This window comes from Lagopus muta, chromosome 8, assembly GCF_023343835.1.
Source record: "Lagopus muta isolate bLagMut1 chromosome 8, bLagMut1 primary, whole genome shotgun sequence".
NCBI classification, from domain to species: domain Eukaryota; kingdom Metazoa; phylum Chordata; class Aves; order Galliformes; family Phasianidae; genus Lagopus; species Lagopus muta.
The window spans coordinates 12,568,641-12,583,776 of NC_064440.1; the positions used below are offsets into that span (position 1 = coordinate 12,568,641).

At 38.5% G+C, this 15,136-nt stretch overlaps 1 long non-coding RNA gene across 4 annotated transcripts in view; it reads right to left on the reverse strand.

Annotated features, from left to right (window-relative positions):
• Positions 1-15,136, reverse strand: part of LOC125697079 (uncharacterized) — a 214,985-nt gene that overhangs the window by 132,574 nt on the left and 67,275 nt on the right. The gene's annotated exons all lie outside the window — the stretch shown is intronic.

A 15,136-nucleotide genomic window follows, 5' to 3' on the forward strand; every position in this document is an offset into this window, starting at 1 on the left:
AGTGCAGCTCAGGATCTTTCCCTATCTCCTCTCCCAACCTATAAATCTGTAGTCATTCAATTAAGTGTCTTAGGATTTGGGGTTGGAAGGTGCTAGGAGGATGCCAATCATCACTGGTATAATTATCAGGCTTAGACATTATGTATTATTCCAAATATTTATTCATTATTGTGTCCCAGCTTAATATAAGCTACTTCATGCAAATATATTTCTTACAGAAGTATTACTAAGAGAAATTCTGAACTAGAGAAAACAAACAGACAGATATAAACAAGCAAATAAACTTTGCCAAGTTCCTTCAAGGAAGAGAAAGCAAGAGAAAAGGAAGTTTTAATAAGATGATCGATCCTAAAGCTGTCAGCTTGTATTACTGCCAGTAAGCAAGCCTGTTCTGGGAGCACAGATGCTGATCTAATATATCTGGTTGGTGATCTAATTTAATACGTTAGATCTTCTCATGGTAGACAGTAGTTTTTTTCCAATTCTTCAGGGGAAAAAATAAGAAAAAAAATATCATAACTATAAAAGCCATATGCTCAAGTTTTTTTTAGTAACCTTGAATGTTATGTAATGTAATCTGGCACAGTTCTGTTGGAACCAATAGCACTATTTTGATTTCTGTCTGTCAAAATCCAGTTTAGCAGCACTTGCACAGAAAGTGGCACTGTAGTTTCTAAAAATTTCACCTTAATTTTGCTGTCTGTTGTTGTTCTCAGTAAGATTTACTATTTTTATTATTAGCATTACAGTGACAGCAGAGGACCGGAAGGCAGTTAATCTTATGCATTATACAGACATGCAGTGTAACAGAAGATGGATATTCACCAAGAGGCAAATGTTAGAAATACCTAGAACAGATCAGTGGTGCAAGCTGAAACGGAGGCAAATTAAGCTAAGCAATTTGCTCAGTTTCTTGGGCTCATCACCAATAGCAGAGCCAGCTGAGCTCTCTAAGCTTTTCTGAGTTGATGTTATAAAAATCTACCTTAAAAAATGGCATTTCCTCTGTATGTACATTTTTAGATGAAATTGCTTTGCAAAATAAAAAAATAAATATAATATATGGAGGTGCAAAGACATTAGCAACCCATATTCCTGAGGCCACTGCTCAATTCTGTCATGTTTTTCATTAGTATTTTCCTATAATTGCATTTGTCTATAACCTCTTTTCTTATATTTACATTGGAAGCCCTGAGGAAAGGAAGAAATCTTTCTATTCTGTGTTTGCACTTCATCTGGACACAGGAAACAATCTCATATACAATCCAACACAAATTTTTACCTTACTTTGGTGTATTTCCTCTTTTTAACTATTTCATCTTCTGCATTTTTAAAAACTCAGAAGGGATCAAAAGTGATGGAATAAGAAAAATAAATTCATATGTCCCAGTGCAACACAAACACCAAATGTGATCTGATTTGCTCTTGCTAAGTTCCCTTTCCTCTGTCTCAACATTTGAAATGATAAGAGAAGATGCGGACATATCGAGCAGTCCTTCCACACCACTATGTAATGAAGACAGGAATCATTTACTTGGCCATATCTAACCATAATGTACCACTCTATTAAAGATCAAAACTCAGTTAGGCTTACTTCTGTTGCCAGTCACTGCCAGGATACACAGACTTTCATGTAAAGCAGGATCAGTGCTCCTGTACTTCCAGGGAAGGCTCCTCTAACCACCAGAAAATAACACCATTAGCAAACATCAAGAAATAAACACAGAATTAGCACTATTCTATCATATCTCCTTGGGATACTCCAAATTTCCAGTGATCTGCTGGTAGTTTATTTTTAAAACAAAAGTGAGCCCAGTGGCTGAATTTCACCAGGAATCTCTTTGGATCTTGATTTATGACAAATAAGAAGGAAAAACTGTGATGCTGTCATGACATAAATACACAAATGTTTTCATCTGAGAATCCATAAAGAAAAAGGTGAGTGGCTGGTTAATTGCATTCTAATGGGAAATTCTATTTCTTAATTTTGGTCTCTCTGTTTCTCTCCTTCCTTAACGCTGTCAACTTCTTGCTGTTGGCTTACTGTAAATGGGATTTAAGTAATATATATTTATATTCTTGCTGTCATGGTTCACATTATGGTTGAGGAAAAGTAATCAGCAGCCTACCAGCAAGCTGGAAGCAGAAGGGAAAGTGAGGGAAGAATGTGTCTATTTTACAGAAAATTAGAAAACTTCTTCAAAGGATTTAAAACCAGATTGGTATTTGTATGTGAATGACCTGTGTGTTTATCACAGCAGGAGACTGATTGATGTGAACACATCAACCCACTGCATATAGGTCTCGGGGATGCTACTTGAAAGTTTCTCCTGTCCTGAGGCAGAGCAGAAAAGTTCTGCCTTACCTCTTTTAATTCAAATCACGTAAAGAAAGGAGGAAAGAAAGAGGCTGCAAATCTAAAATTTAACTTCAGAAAGCAAGAATAAATAGCAGGCTCAAATTCTCCTTTTTTACCTAGAAAGGGACAAAAACCACCTCCTGTTAACTTAATGATGAGCAATGATTTTGACTGAGATTATCTTTCAAATAAAGATTTTTCTTTTACCATTTTCTGTATGAAAATACGAGGAAGAGAAGATCAAGCATTTTTAACTTTTCAAGAAAATTCTACTTGGATTTCAATTTAAAACAACTTTTCAGATTCCCGTTTGACTATTTAATCATTCCCTCATGAAAAGGCCTTACAAGATTCTGCATTTGTCTCATCCTACCTTGTTTCATGTCTACAGACTTAGTATGAGCTATATTATTTTAGCAACCTATAAACCGTGGAGTCTGACTACGGCATCATTCCTCAAACATGAAAGAACATCTTCATCTAGATTAATATGGGTTATTTGAGGTTATGTTATATTTAATTGCTTTCCCAGTCCTGCAAAAAGTCTATGATTAAACAGAGAATTGAAGCCTAATCTGAAAATCAATTCAGAAACAAACGTTTAAATTCATCTCCTATCCTGTATGGATGAAGGAAGTAGCTGATGGAGGGTTACATGTTATTCAATCACCTTTTAATGGAGGGTACTCAGAGACATGATGCTAGATCTGAGACTTTCATATCATGATTCCTTAGCTTCTTTCAGATCAGAAAACGTATTTGATTGTTGTTATAACTTTGCTATGGGCACACTTTTTAAATAGTGGCCCTACTTCTTCTTAAAATGTCCTGGAAGAGTTTGCAAAACAGAGAAAAAAAAAGAAAACAGACTAAATTAGGCTAAAGAAAGACGAAAGTCAGAACGAACAGCTTGCGCAAAGTTGCACAACAGCAGTTTCCAAAGCAGTGATAAGATAGGTTAATGATCTCTTCTCCAAATTCTTTGATATTGAATATTTCCATCTGTCTCCTTTAAGGAAAAAGAATGTCTTATCTGAAAATGCTCAATACAACTTCCATCTTTTAACTTCTCTCCTTTCACTTATGCTTGAGTAGCTCAACCCTCTCACCTCTTCTTTATCTTTTCCCTATGTTACACTTCTGTTTCAATAATGAAATACTCAGCATGATTTTCCTGTACTGTTAGAGCTATTCTAATATCTTGTCAGATGTTAGAGCTACACTGGAAAGCCAAGAATGGAAATAGTGGTCGAGGGAGGGGGGGGAGGGGGGACAACATCCCAAACCCACAAACCCTAGGACACCTGAATGGCTGACAAACATTTCCTTGAGATGGAAGTGCTATTGTATGACAGAAAGCACAGCAATACAGAACAAAACCAACAATGTTTTGGCACTAACAGGGGGAAGGAATGTCTACAGAGAAAGCTCGGGAGTACAAGCTGAATGCTGCTGGAAAGATAGTGCAGAGTTGAGCTTAAGAGCTGCATGAAGTAACTGACTGGAACTAACTTACTGTGCCTGCTATGTTCTCAATGATACACAGTTCTAAGCACTATACACGGTTCCATTGCCTCTATATTTACATATCAATAAGTAGAGCCGGGTAATGCCAGTTTGGCATAATGCAAAGTGAATTTGCACTTCTTCAGGCTCTGGGTCTTAACCTCATCTGAAACTGGAGATCAGACCAAGCTTCAGATGAAAAACATAATGACCTATAACCATTCTCTGCAATTTAAAGTGATCGGTAGAAGATCTAGTAGAATGACATAAAAAGTGGTGTCAAAGATCAGTAGCTCTTCAGTGGCAAAAAAGACACCTTTCTAATTAAAACAGAGGTGACAGCGTAATGTACCTTGATTCTTACTTCATTAAAACGAGTCTTGCTCCAAGACTTTCAGAGACACAGTGGACTTTTCTATATCCAATTTTCCCTGTTTACTGAACTAGCTAAGCCAGCAAAACTATTTTAATATTTCATTCATAGATTGGTTTTAGTTGGAAAGGATCTCAAAAATCATCTAGTTCCAATCCCCTGCTGTAGGCAGAGAAGCCAACCGCTGGAATTCTGTTGCCCTTAGGAGGTCTGTCTGGGTGCCTATGTACATGTGGATGTGCTTACGCCTCTGCACCTCTCCCTGCCCTGCAGACTCATTAGCTTTCCACGAGGACTGATGGCTCTGGGTATCTCTAGGTGGGTCACTCCTTGCCCTGGCTTCTTCTCAAATGCCCTCTCACATAGCAATTCCCCTCTCCGCTACAAAAAGATTACCACATTGATGCAGATTGCCTTAGAATATCATTTACTGTGTTTTAATTCTGCCAAAAAAATCCATCCAATTCTCCTTTAAGATTTTGAGATTCACCTACATGAATCTGTCAGCAGTGAAAAGCAGTACTATTGAAAAGGAAAACACAGCGTGTCTCTGTGATAAATAGCAGAACGGCCTTTGGTGACAGTGATGTGCTTTATTTATTTATTTACCTACTGTGTATTTATTTATTTTACACGAATGCATTCAATAGCCCTTACTTATATCATATAGCACAGCACATAATGTCCTATGGATATTCCCTAGCTGTGATATTCCTCCCACCACTTGGCTCTGATGCCCCACGAACTGTCATTTTCAAATGTCCGCATCAGTTCATCCCTCATAAATTCAAGCCCTTCCAGCACATAAAGTCTGCCCACGTGACTCCATGCTCTTGTTCTCTCCAAAATTTAGATTTCAGCTGTCAGCTGAATGGCAAACTTCTCATTGAAATGTCATTTCATGCACTGCTAGGTTTCCTCTTCTCCCCCGCCCTCTCCTTGTCACTAACAGAGCTGTTTTGAATCCAGATAGTCCCGATCTACATGACAAAAGGGTAACAAGACTTAACTGCAGTTCACATTTCGACAGATGCAGCAGAGAATTTCAGGTAGACAAATGATGGGTGCTGTCTGGTACCCGGATTGGTTCCCTAAACACATTGGACTTAGAGTCATCCACACATTCAACTTGTGGGAAACAGCTGTCACAAAGGCAGAACATATCTGTTGTGGATCAAAACAAACAAGTAGGAAGAAAATCCCTGGCCAACAATCAGTCAACTGGCAAAATCTGGAAGAATCCCATGTAGAATCTCTAAATTTTAGATAAACTCATAGGTATACCTTCTCTTTCTACTGAATACAACAGGAATTCACTGTGCACACACCCTTAATCCCATTATAAATGCCTAAATTTAGAGTGGATTAGTTTGGGATTAAAGAGCCTAGCTTTGTGAAACGGATGCTATAATAAATCACTGATGATTGTGAACTATCCTTCTTGATTGAATCCAAGAAGATTTAGGAGTTTTTCTTCCTTTAGCGGTGCTGTGACTGAAATATCCATACATGAGTCTAGTGCCATTCTGTGCCCTTGAGTGCCTGATACTTTCAAGCTGTGCTACCCAAACAGAAATACTATTAAAACAGCAGTTCAGGGCATGGTGGAGTCCTCTAGATGCTTACATTATGTTAATCCCACTCAAATACAGACTCAATCTATTGCAAGCCTGTTTATCTGATCCTGTTGCCAGATCTCTGATGCAAGTGCAAAAGAGCCTTTCTGCCACGGGCTAAATGAGAGCTCAGCACCTAAAAGCTGAGCTTTTAGGTGCTGAGCTCCACATGCTGGATTTACTACAGCATTATTATTCCAGAGGGCCACCAGACTGCTGTAAGCAAACCTTGAGGCCTATTTAAAACCTTTATTCTGTCTGAAGAGTCCTGCCTTGTTAGTATGGAATTGAATTTTGAAGTGGTGCCTTGGCTTCTGGGTCAGTGATTCTGGTTCAACACAGCTTGCTGAACTTGGCTCTCGGGCTGGATGAAGCTAAACTGCCTCAACCTAGATCAGTGCCTGAGCTAATAATGAGAAAATCCAATTAAACTGCACTGGGATCTGGACTCTCTCATATGCAAGTAGTTCAGGTACTGCTGGGTAGACGCAATCATGAATCAGAAATTAAATCCTGTTTCCTCTGTTGTATTCTTTATGCAAAGATACAGTATTTGGGGAGGAGTCAACTTCAGACTTAGTGCTTCAAGAACAGCCTGGTTTCTTTTATATGAGTAGCAATTAGCCAGAAGAGTTATTGCTAAGAGCTGTAGTTTTACTAGGCAAATTAAAGTTAAAATGGTAAGATTGTGTGTTCAAACTTCAAAATCTAAATGCAAACATCTTTCTGAAGTAACTGAATTAAAATCACAGAATCATAGAATGGAAGAGGGGAAAGGGACCTCAAAAGACCATCCAGTTTCAAGCCCCTCTCCATGGGCTGACTGCCAACCACTACATCAAGTACTAGATTTTTAAAAGAGAGGAAAAAGAGAAAACCGGTAACTTCGAAATTAAAATACTTTTATTTGACAAGTACTTTCATATTCACTCAAGAGAGGAGAAATATAGGAATATATATTTTTCCCTCATGTATTAGCGAGACTGCTGATTGTTACATAAAGAAATGCCACAGGTTAAAAAAGACGAGGGTTATTTGTACCAAAAATGCTTTGACTTTGTGCTTTGTGATGCCCTGAAAACTGAAGTAAGCATTAAAATGAACACTTTTCCCCTGCAAAGGTTTGATTTTTCTTTTGATGTTCTGGGTTAGGGAACAAAGACAGTAAAAAGTAAAAATAAAACATCCCAAAAGAACTAAACAAGGTGAAGAGGAGAAAATGGAAAATAACATATTCTATGTTAGAGTCTTGATGTCCTCTAACCTACACTTATCACACCTTCAACAAACACAGCAAATAATTGGAAGGAAACTATCATTTGTAAACAGAGATAAGGTGCCCAGAGGACTGTTTACAAGCAGAAATGCAAATTTTTATTGCAGTTGAAAAAAATGAGCTAGTATCTCCACAAAATATATAATTATATTGGAAAATGTTCTATTTGGTGATTTTCCCATGCTGCCTCCTCGTGGTCCTGTTTGCCTTCATCCTTAGGTGATGGACGCAGATTTGTTCATATTATTCACCAAAGCTGAACTATTTCACACCTGTTTAACCCTCCTTAAAATTCTTTAACTCAGGTTTTAAATCTAAAAGTTAGGAAAAGTGTTATGTTTTGTTTCTTTCCTGCATGTGAAATATTTCACAGCCAAATTACTCCTCCAAATGCTCCATTGTGAAAAGAAACTGATCTGACAGCAAATGGAAGCTCCTGGTATCAGACCCTTTCTCTTGTATGGAGCAGACTGAGGGCTCCTGTTCTCCTGCTGTGCTCTTTTCTATTCAGGAGGAGCTTTGAAGAAGTGTGAGTCACTCCGTGTTCCTTCCCCATAGCATCACTGTAGACCTTAAGGAAGGAATTGTAAGACCTCACAGCAGAAGCATGGTACACTTCATATCTGCTGATGTTTCTGAAAACACCATGCAGGAGAAAGCCAATTCAAACATGGGCCAAAACAAAATTCTACAATGTGATGGCAGATTTGGTGAAGTTTTTGTGTGTGTGCATATGAAGACATCCACCTAGTCTTTTGATTGGTTTCTTATAGGAACATAGACCAATATAATCCATAGTACAGCAGAATGTTTAATAGCAGTTACCTGGGCCATGTAGCATGAAGACCTCCATCCCAATATCTACGCTCACCAGCATCTCCCCAGCCAGAACAAAGCAATGGCCTTTCCCCATTTATCTTTTCAGTTCTGTCACTCTTGAGAAGGATATCAGAAGGACAGGAAGAAAGAGGGGTTACAAAGTCCGTATGAGTTACAGTTGGGCTGTACAGGAGTACAATGAGTGTAAAGGAAAGATGTGCCATTGGGACAGCTTTCTGAAGGACTGCACAGTTTAAGCATTTTCTCCTGGAAGTAGAAGGCTTCAAGCTTGGAAACAACATCGATTAACATTCTGAACAGCTCTTGCTGCCAGAGAGGAAGACAGATAATCTCACCTTGAGCCTCTGCATACTGTTGCTTTTCTGATTATTCCTCCACAGAGTCAGACGGAAGCCATAATCTTACAATGCTGTTAGAAGGTTTTCACTCCAATTAAGAGGTGAGTCAGCAGCAATGTATTTCTTTCAACCTTGCCAATTAGAGCCAGCTAATAAATCTATTTTCTAGGCGAGCATAAGAAAATGCCAGTGAAGATAATTCAATCATCATAGTTTGTTATTTAAATGATTTATTACATATATTTATTATAGGTATCTAATTTGTGCAGATTTATCAATCTACTACCTAAGGAAATGACAGGAGAGTAAGAATCATAACCAATTTCTTGTTCTGGCTCCCAAAATAGGTATACAAGAAATTTAAGATAAGTGTGGGTATTTGCAGTCACACTACCTGCCATTACAAAGCACAGAATGATCTTTTCTCACTTGTATACAATAGAAGGTCTCAAGCTATCAAACAAAGGAATAAGGAAATCAGCAACCTAAAATTCTAGTATCTAATCTGTGTTACTCACATCATCTTTCACTAGAGACAAAAGAGAAAGATTATTTTCTAAGATGATTAATCCCAACCTGAGAGGAGTGTCTGAAACTGGAGGTATTCTTCACACTCTGCTAACTAGAGAGGGAGCTCTGACAAGAAGGTCAGATTAGACATGTGCCCTGCAGATAGCTAAGGTCAGAGAGACGAATGCTTGCCTATTCACTCTGTTGAAGTGGACTCTCATTATCTACACATGTTGCATTTAGAGTAGCTCAGTTCTGTTTCAATAGCTGCTCAGATTGCAAACTGCAGTAATATTAATCTGAAATGTTTCTAGTCCCTTGTGTTGGACATATAACTTCAGAGTTTCATATGGACAAATTATGTTTGGGAGATCCTTGTTTACAGCTCCACTTTTTTTCTTATTCCAGATGCCACTGAGCATCATTTGCTTGCTCTCACTCACTAGTTGGAAAAGAGGGCTCAACCAAATGACTGAAATTATACGAGAGATAAAGACTTCCAACTCAGTTTTTTCTGTGATATTACAAAACCATGAAGTGTAAACTAGAGTCTAGCAAGTACAATTTCACCTCTGAAACACAGTGAATTTTCCAGAGAAAAATAGCAGCCATTTAAATAAATACAGAAACAGAATCAAGTCACAATTCTTCAGTTGCCTAAAGCAACTGAAACAATGCAGGAACAAACAGGATGGCTCAAACTAACAGTCACACTGCAAGTCATCTGAGCAATCCCCTTTCTTAAGTCAAAACTGGTTGGGAATTAGATTCATCACTTGGATGAGAGCAGGTAAGACAGCAGTGTCATTGTACATTGCTGTCAACTATAATATGGTTATTGGACCTTCTACACAGAGTAAATGAAGGTTTAGATTTTTATAAATTATTTTTGCTCCATCAATTTGTAATGAGTACTCCTGATAAGCACTTATAACTGCTGTCTATTTAAAAAATAACAAGATATGGAGGGACAAAAGCGGCAGACAAAAATCGGAAAGCCCAGAAATCCCGCAGGTTTATAGCCCAACACGTCTTTCTACTTTGGGGTAGGAAAAACCTATTCCACACACCATTCTGGAGCTGGTGTCATGCTTCTGACCAAGGCCCATGAACAAGGCAGCAAAGAGTACTGAGTGTGAGCTAAGATCCAACTAGAGGGATCATCACAGCCTTCTGGTTCTGCTTCTCTCCTCTGCTCCTCCCCAGCCACCGAAAAACAGCATTTCCATGCATGACCAGTTCGGGAACATGAGCAGCATTAGTTCAGTTTGGTGAAATCCAAAAGGACAGCATTGTGTAAGGAAGGAATACTCTTACTTGATTTGGCAGTAGGATTTCTAAATGTCCAAAATAAGATGACTAAAAGCAGGCACGTGCATGTGACCTGGGAACTGGCGCAAGGATGGTCCAAAGGGACTTTATCCATTCACTCTCTGTGGCTACACTGATCTTTGTCATTCAGTATCTGTTCTACATGCTAGAGACATATTTCAGCAGCTCCCAGACTAAGCGTGAATGCCTTCAGCAGAAGCAGAACATTTCCAGTAAAATATGCTGTGGGAATCAAAGGCAGAGCTTGGAGTGAGACGTGCCCCAAGCCTTGCTTGGTCTTCCTCTGGCATGGGTTTTCCCTGGTAGTGAAGTTAGTTTGAAAGCATGGAACAGTAACCACCTCCTGCACACACAGTGAACTTGAAACTTCTGACAATTTTTTCCCTAGTTTAATACTGAATAAAGAATATCAACGTCAAATTGGTTCCTACATTCTGGGAGCTCCTGATATGTAAGAAATACCTTTAGGAACTGCCTACTGATCTATTGCGAAAAGTGAACAAATTTAACCAAAAATGAAAACCAAAACACTTCAAGAACTGTTCTACGCACCAACTGGTTTTTCTGGCAGTTTCACTGTTAATATCGGGTTATGGCCTTTTGTAGCTTTCTGCATTTCAGAAATCTTCTAGTGTGCACATCCATTGTCCTGCAGTAAGTTAACTTTCTTGCCTACCTGCTTGTTACACCTGTCAATCATGTGTGAAAACCCATGCCAGAAAGTAATCTGATGCCACAGTTATACTCAATAGCAGTGATAATGATGAACTATAAGGCTCAAAGGACTTTGGTGGCAGCAAACTATCCACGATCCAAACTCCAGCATTTACTCTCAGGATAACTTTCAATAAGCCCTTACCAGCAAAAGAAAAAAAAGAAAATCCTAACAAAATAGAAAGAAACTAATATTAAAACGTGAACTTCTGACAGGAGCTAAAGCTTGCACAAAGGGTTTTTTTCCAAATCTTGCACAGAGAAAGACAGTGGGGAAACTTAAGCAGAGGAAATTATTCTTCATTTCCTATGCACTCTTGACTCCTGTATGTATTCTCAGAGAAACAAGCTTGCTCTGTACCTACATGAAGCGTTTTGCATCCAGAGGGTTGGAGCCATGCAGGTGCTTCACACTGGGCAATTGGAACCCAGCAGAAAGGAACTTTAAACAAAACAAAACAACAAAAAAGGAGGGAAAATAACACCTTCACCTACGCTCTTCCCTGCCTATCTTTATATCTGAGCCACTAGGAAGTACTTGACTTTACAGGAGACAGAGATAGATGGAAAGAGATGTAAGATATAAAATGTTTTTGTTTGTTTAACTTATCTGACTATTCATGTAATACTTTCCATCAGTATATACGCCTCAGACCATCTCGACAAACAGGTCACAAGTCCAACTGGAAACAAACTTCACTAAGACCAAGAGAGTCTTGTGATTTAAACAAGTGAAAAGCATTTTCTATCATATTTCCTCCCTTACTTCCCAAGGAAAGAAGAATTATGTAGAGAAATATTTTCTGCTCTGTAGAAAGTCTGCTCATGCTTGACCCCAGACACAATCAGATGAGCAAGAAGCCTACCATGATGTATGTATACCAACTACTGTCATCTGGATAGGCCTCCCTACTTTAGATTCTACAAAACTAGACCAATGCATCCATCTAGGTCTGGGGCAAGCCAACCACAACAGGGCAGCTTCTTATAAGTTAAGCATGAGTGCACCCTCCATGCCAGCATCAGAGATGAGCCAAAAGAAGGAAGTCTTGGCAGTCTGATTAAAGCAAACTACAGGGTAAAGCAAAGCAAAACAAAGCAGAAAAACAAGAGAATTAGTAGTAAAGGATGAGAAGTGTCTTAAATGCCCTTGAGACCCCCATCTTACCTATAAAGCTGCATGTACAGTCTGCTGCAAGACTGACATAGAGGCTGGGACCAAACTGGTTGACGCATTCGACTCCCTAAGGCTCACTCAAAGCTGGCAGCAGCACTTTTTAGCAAGGATGTACACCCACCCTTACCTTCCCAGAGCCTCACAGTTCTACGCAATTAGAGCTGAGACAAAGTTAATTTATTAGATGACATTTTAATAGATATTTCTCTTCTTCCTCCTACTCTACCCCATGGGGAAGTTGTGTTTAAAAGAATGGGCAGAAATAATTTCAGATACAGATATACTGTAGATTTTGACAGTAGCTTCAGCACAAGCAACTTTTTTTCAATTAATGCATTATCATGTTTTCATCATGCATTGCTTTCTATCTGGAGGAGAAAAAATGTAGGAAAAGAGATTTAATTAAAAAAAAAAATTATGAATTTGTGGTTACTAACACAGCACACATTTTAATTAGTATTGGATACGTCCTCCCAGAAATCCTGCATTAAATATTTTAAATAGATATGTACAAGAACGGTTCTTTTTTTTTTTTTTTTAACCTGAGGGCAAATTTCTCATTTACCTAAATCAATACGTATTGATTTATGGATGATGTTCGTGTCTTTACGTATTACATCAGCTTGGACTGATCCCTTAGCTTTTCTTTCTAGATTCACTTGTTCGCCTTAAAAGATAATGTGCTTTGTTCAACAAAGGCAATAGAAACACTGCTCAAACATGCATTGTCATTCACATCTCCCAGTCTGTATTTAAGACAATATCTCTGGTTTACATGCTTGTGCAATTTAAATCAGGCATGCACAAAAGCTCAGCAACAGCAGACCTTGGTAGAAAGATGGACCACATGGAAAACCCAAGTGTCTGTGTATAACCTGGAAAAGTTTTGGCCCTGGACTTCATGGAAAGGTTAGCAAAATGTCAGCCTGTCACATCTTATTAACAGTAATAGTAACAACTCTCACTTCAAAACACAAATGCCACCTGCAGATCTTAAAGTTCTCAGGAAACGTTAGGACATTAGCCGTAGAAAGGTAATGCTTTGCTTTTATCTGCCTCCTACTGAGGCAGGACGAGCAGAGAATGATTTCAGACTATGCCCAAAGATGTACCAGAGGTGAGAGCAGAGAAAGGAGAAAAAGCAGATTTCACAGAGGAAAACACTGAGCAGTCAAGGCAGAATCAAATGCAGCAGGAGAAAGCTCTCTTCTTATTTCACTATCTTTTATTTTTAAATCATACCCAGATCTGGTGTAAACCAGGGTTAAACTGAATTGTGCAAGTGTTATACCCAGCCCAGCACGGTTGTTCAGTAAATATCAGAAGAGATTGGTAACAGATCGACAGATAGGGTTTTTGATCTGATTCATACTTCACACATGCTGCAGATGCCCTTTGCTTAAAATAAAAGAGGCCAACCAAAAGCAAATTTAGCAATAAGTTTCACTAACTTGACTCTAATTGAACTGTCGTGTGTGTAACCATTCCAGAGAAATGGCAATCCCTGCAATCAGCTGAAAGCAAAGAGGCTGCAGGAAAAATAAGGCAGAGACACAGATAAGAAGATTTTATTCTGCTTTACTTGACAAGTTTTATTATACTGAGAAAACATAACATATCTAATCTCTTTGCAGCTGTTGCAGCCCTTCAGCCTTTATTACTTAAATTCTATTAGATATAAAATTGTTTCTATTTGTCAATGGCATGATATCTTCTTTTATTATTATTATTATTATCATCAGAGAGTCTTGCAAGTATGGCTATGAACATAATTTCTGGTCCATCTTCTCACCAATAGTTAAGGTTACCCTGTAATGTTTGCCTGTTTAAATGACATACTTTTTCAAAAGGCCTAGAAAGCAGCGCGTGTTGTTAGTACATACACAGTGGCACTAAATAAAACTCAGCAAGTAATGAAAACCTCTGCAAACTAACTGGGAGAGCTAATTATTTCTATTATGGGTGCTGAAATTCCAGTCATACTGGGCTCAGCTGAATGCCTATTCATGTGAAAGCCTTGAAACAAAGCCTTTCACCACTGCACATGGGTTTTTCTGTTTGTCATTTGTGAAACTTTAATTCTCTATTTTTGATAGAGATGAAGGACATACTTTTTCCAACAGGAATTCTTACTATTACCAGGAAAGCAGTAGGCAGTAGCTACAATAAAGCAGCTGCACTGCCTGTTTCTCTCCTTGTCCCTAGTACAACACCTCAGACCCTAACTGGATGAGAGGGGAGCCCTCATCACAATTTCATGGTTCATGGAAAGCTGCGACAAAAAGCTATGACCACCCTCCACCCTTGGCCATAAGGTATGCACACCTCACTTCCACACCCACACACTTTTCATTTTTGAGGGGAAATATGTTACTTTCTGGGAAAGTGATTTTCCTAGCATCACTGCCAAAGAAAATCAGAACATGTCATCATCAAAATTCTCTTACAGCTGGTTTCAACAGACGATTTTTGACCAGATGTTCTTGCAGTGTCAGCAGGTTAAGACAGAGAAAGGGTAGGAGAAACATTAAGGCAAATGTTTCTTGCCCACAAAAGTCCAGCAGATAAAAATATAACATTGGCATCTCCCCAGATGCCTGCTCTTGTTTTCACTGGGAGCATCATATTCATCCTGCTAAAAAGGGCACTTTCACACTGAACAAAATTAGTATTTGAGATTCCCAGTGCCATAAAAGTTTAACAAATGAGTAAGACACTGATTCTAGATGCATAACAATAAGGAGAGGGAGTTGTTTTCTCTTTTGCCTATTGTTTTTTATTGATATTGTAATCTCTTTCTCTCTTTTTATTAGCTTAATTTTCTTTTGTGTAATTTTGTTTTTATGGAGCAGATTTGTCCCTGCTGTACCTCTTGTAGAATTTCAGTAGAAACAAAGATATCCCTTTGTGTTTTCAAGAGATAAATAAAACATTAATACCTTTCTCCAAGCTTTCATATTTAGATATTATGGGTAATTTTTCTGTAGCTTCTCTTTATTGTATATAATAGTCATGGCCAAGACATGGCTCATGAGCAGTTCATGATCTGCTTGCTTATGAAATGTGCTGATTTTCTGACTGCATATTTTAGTAGG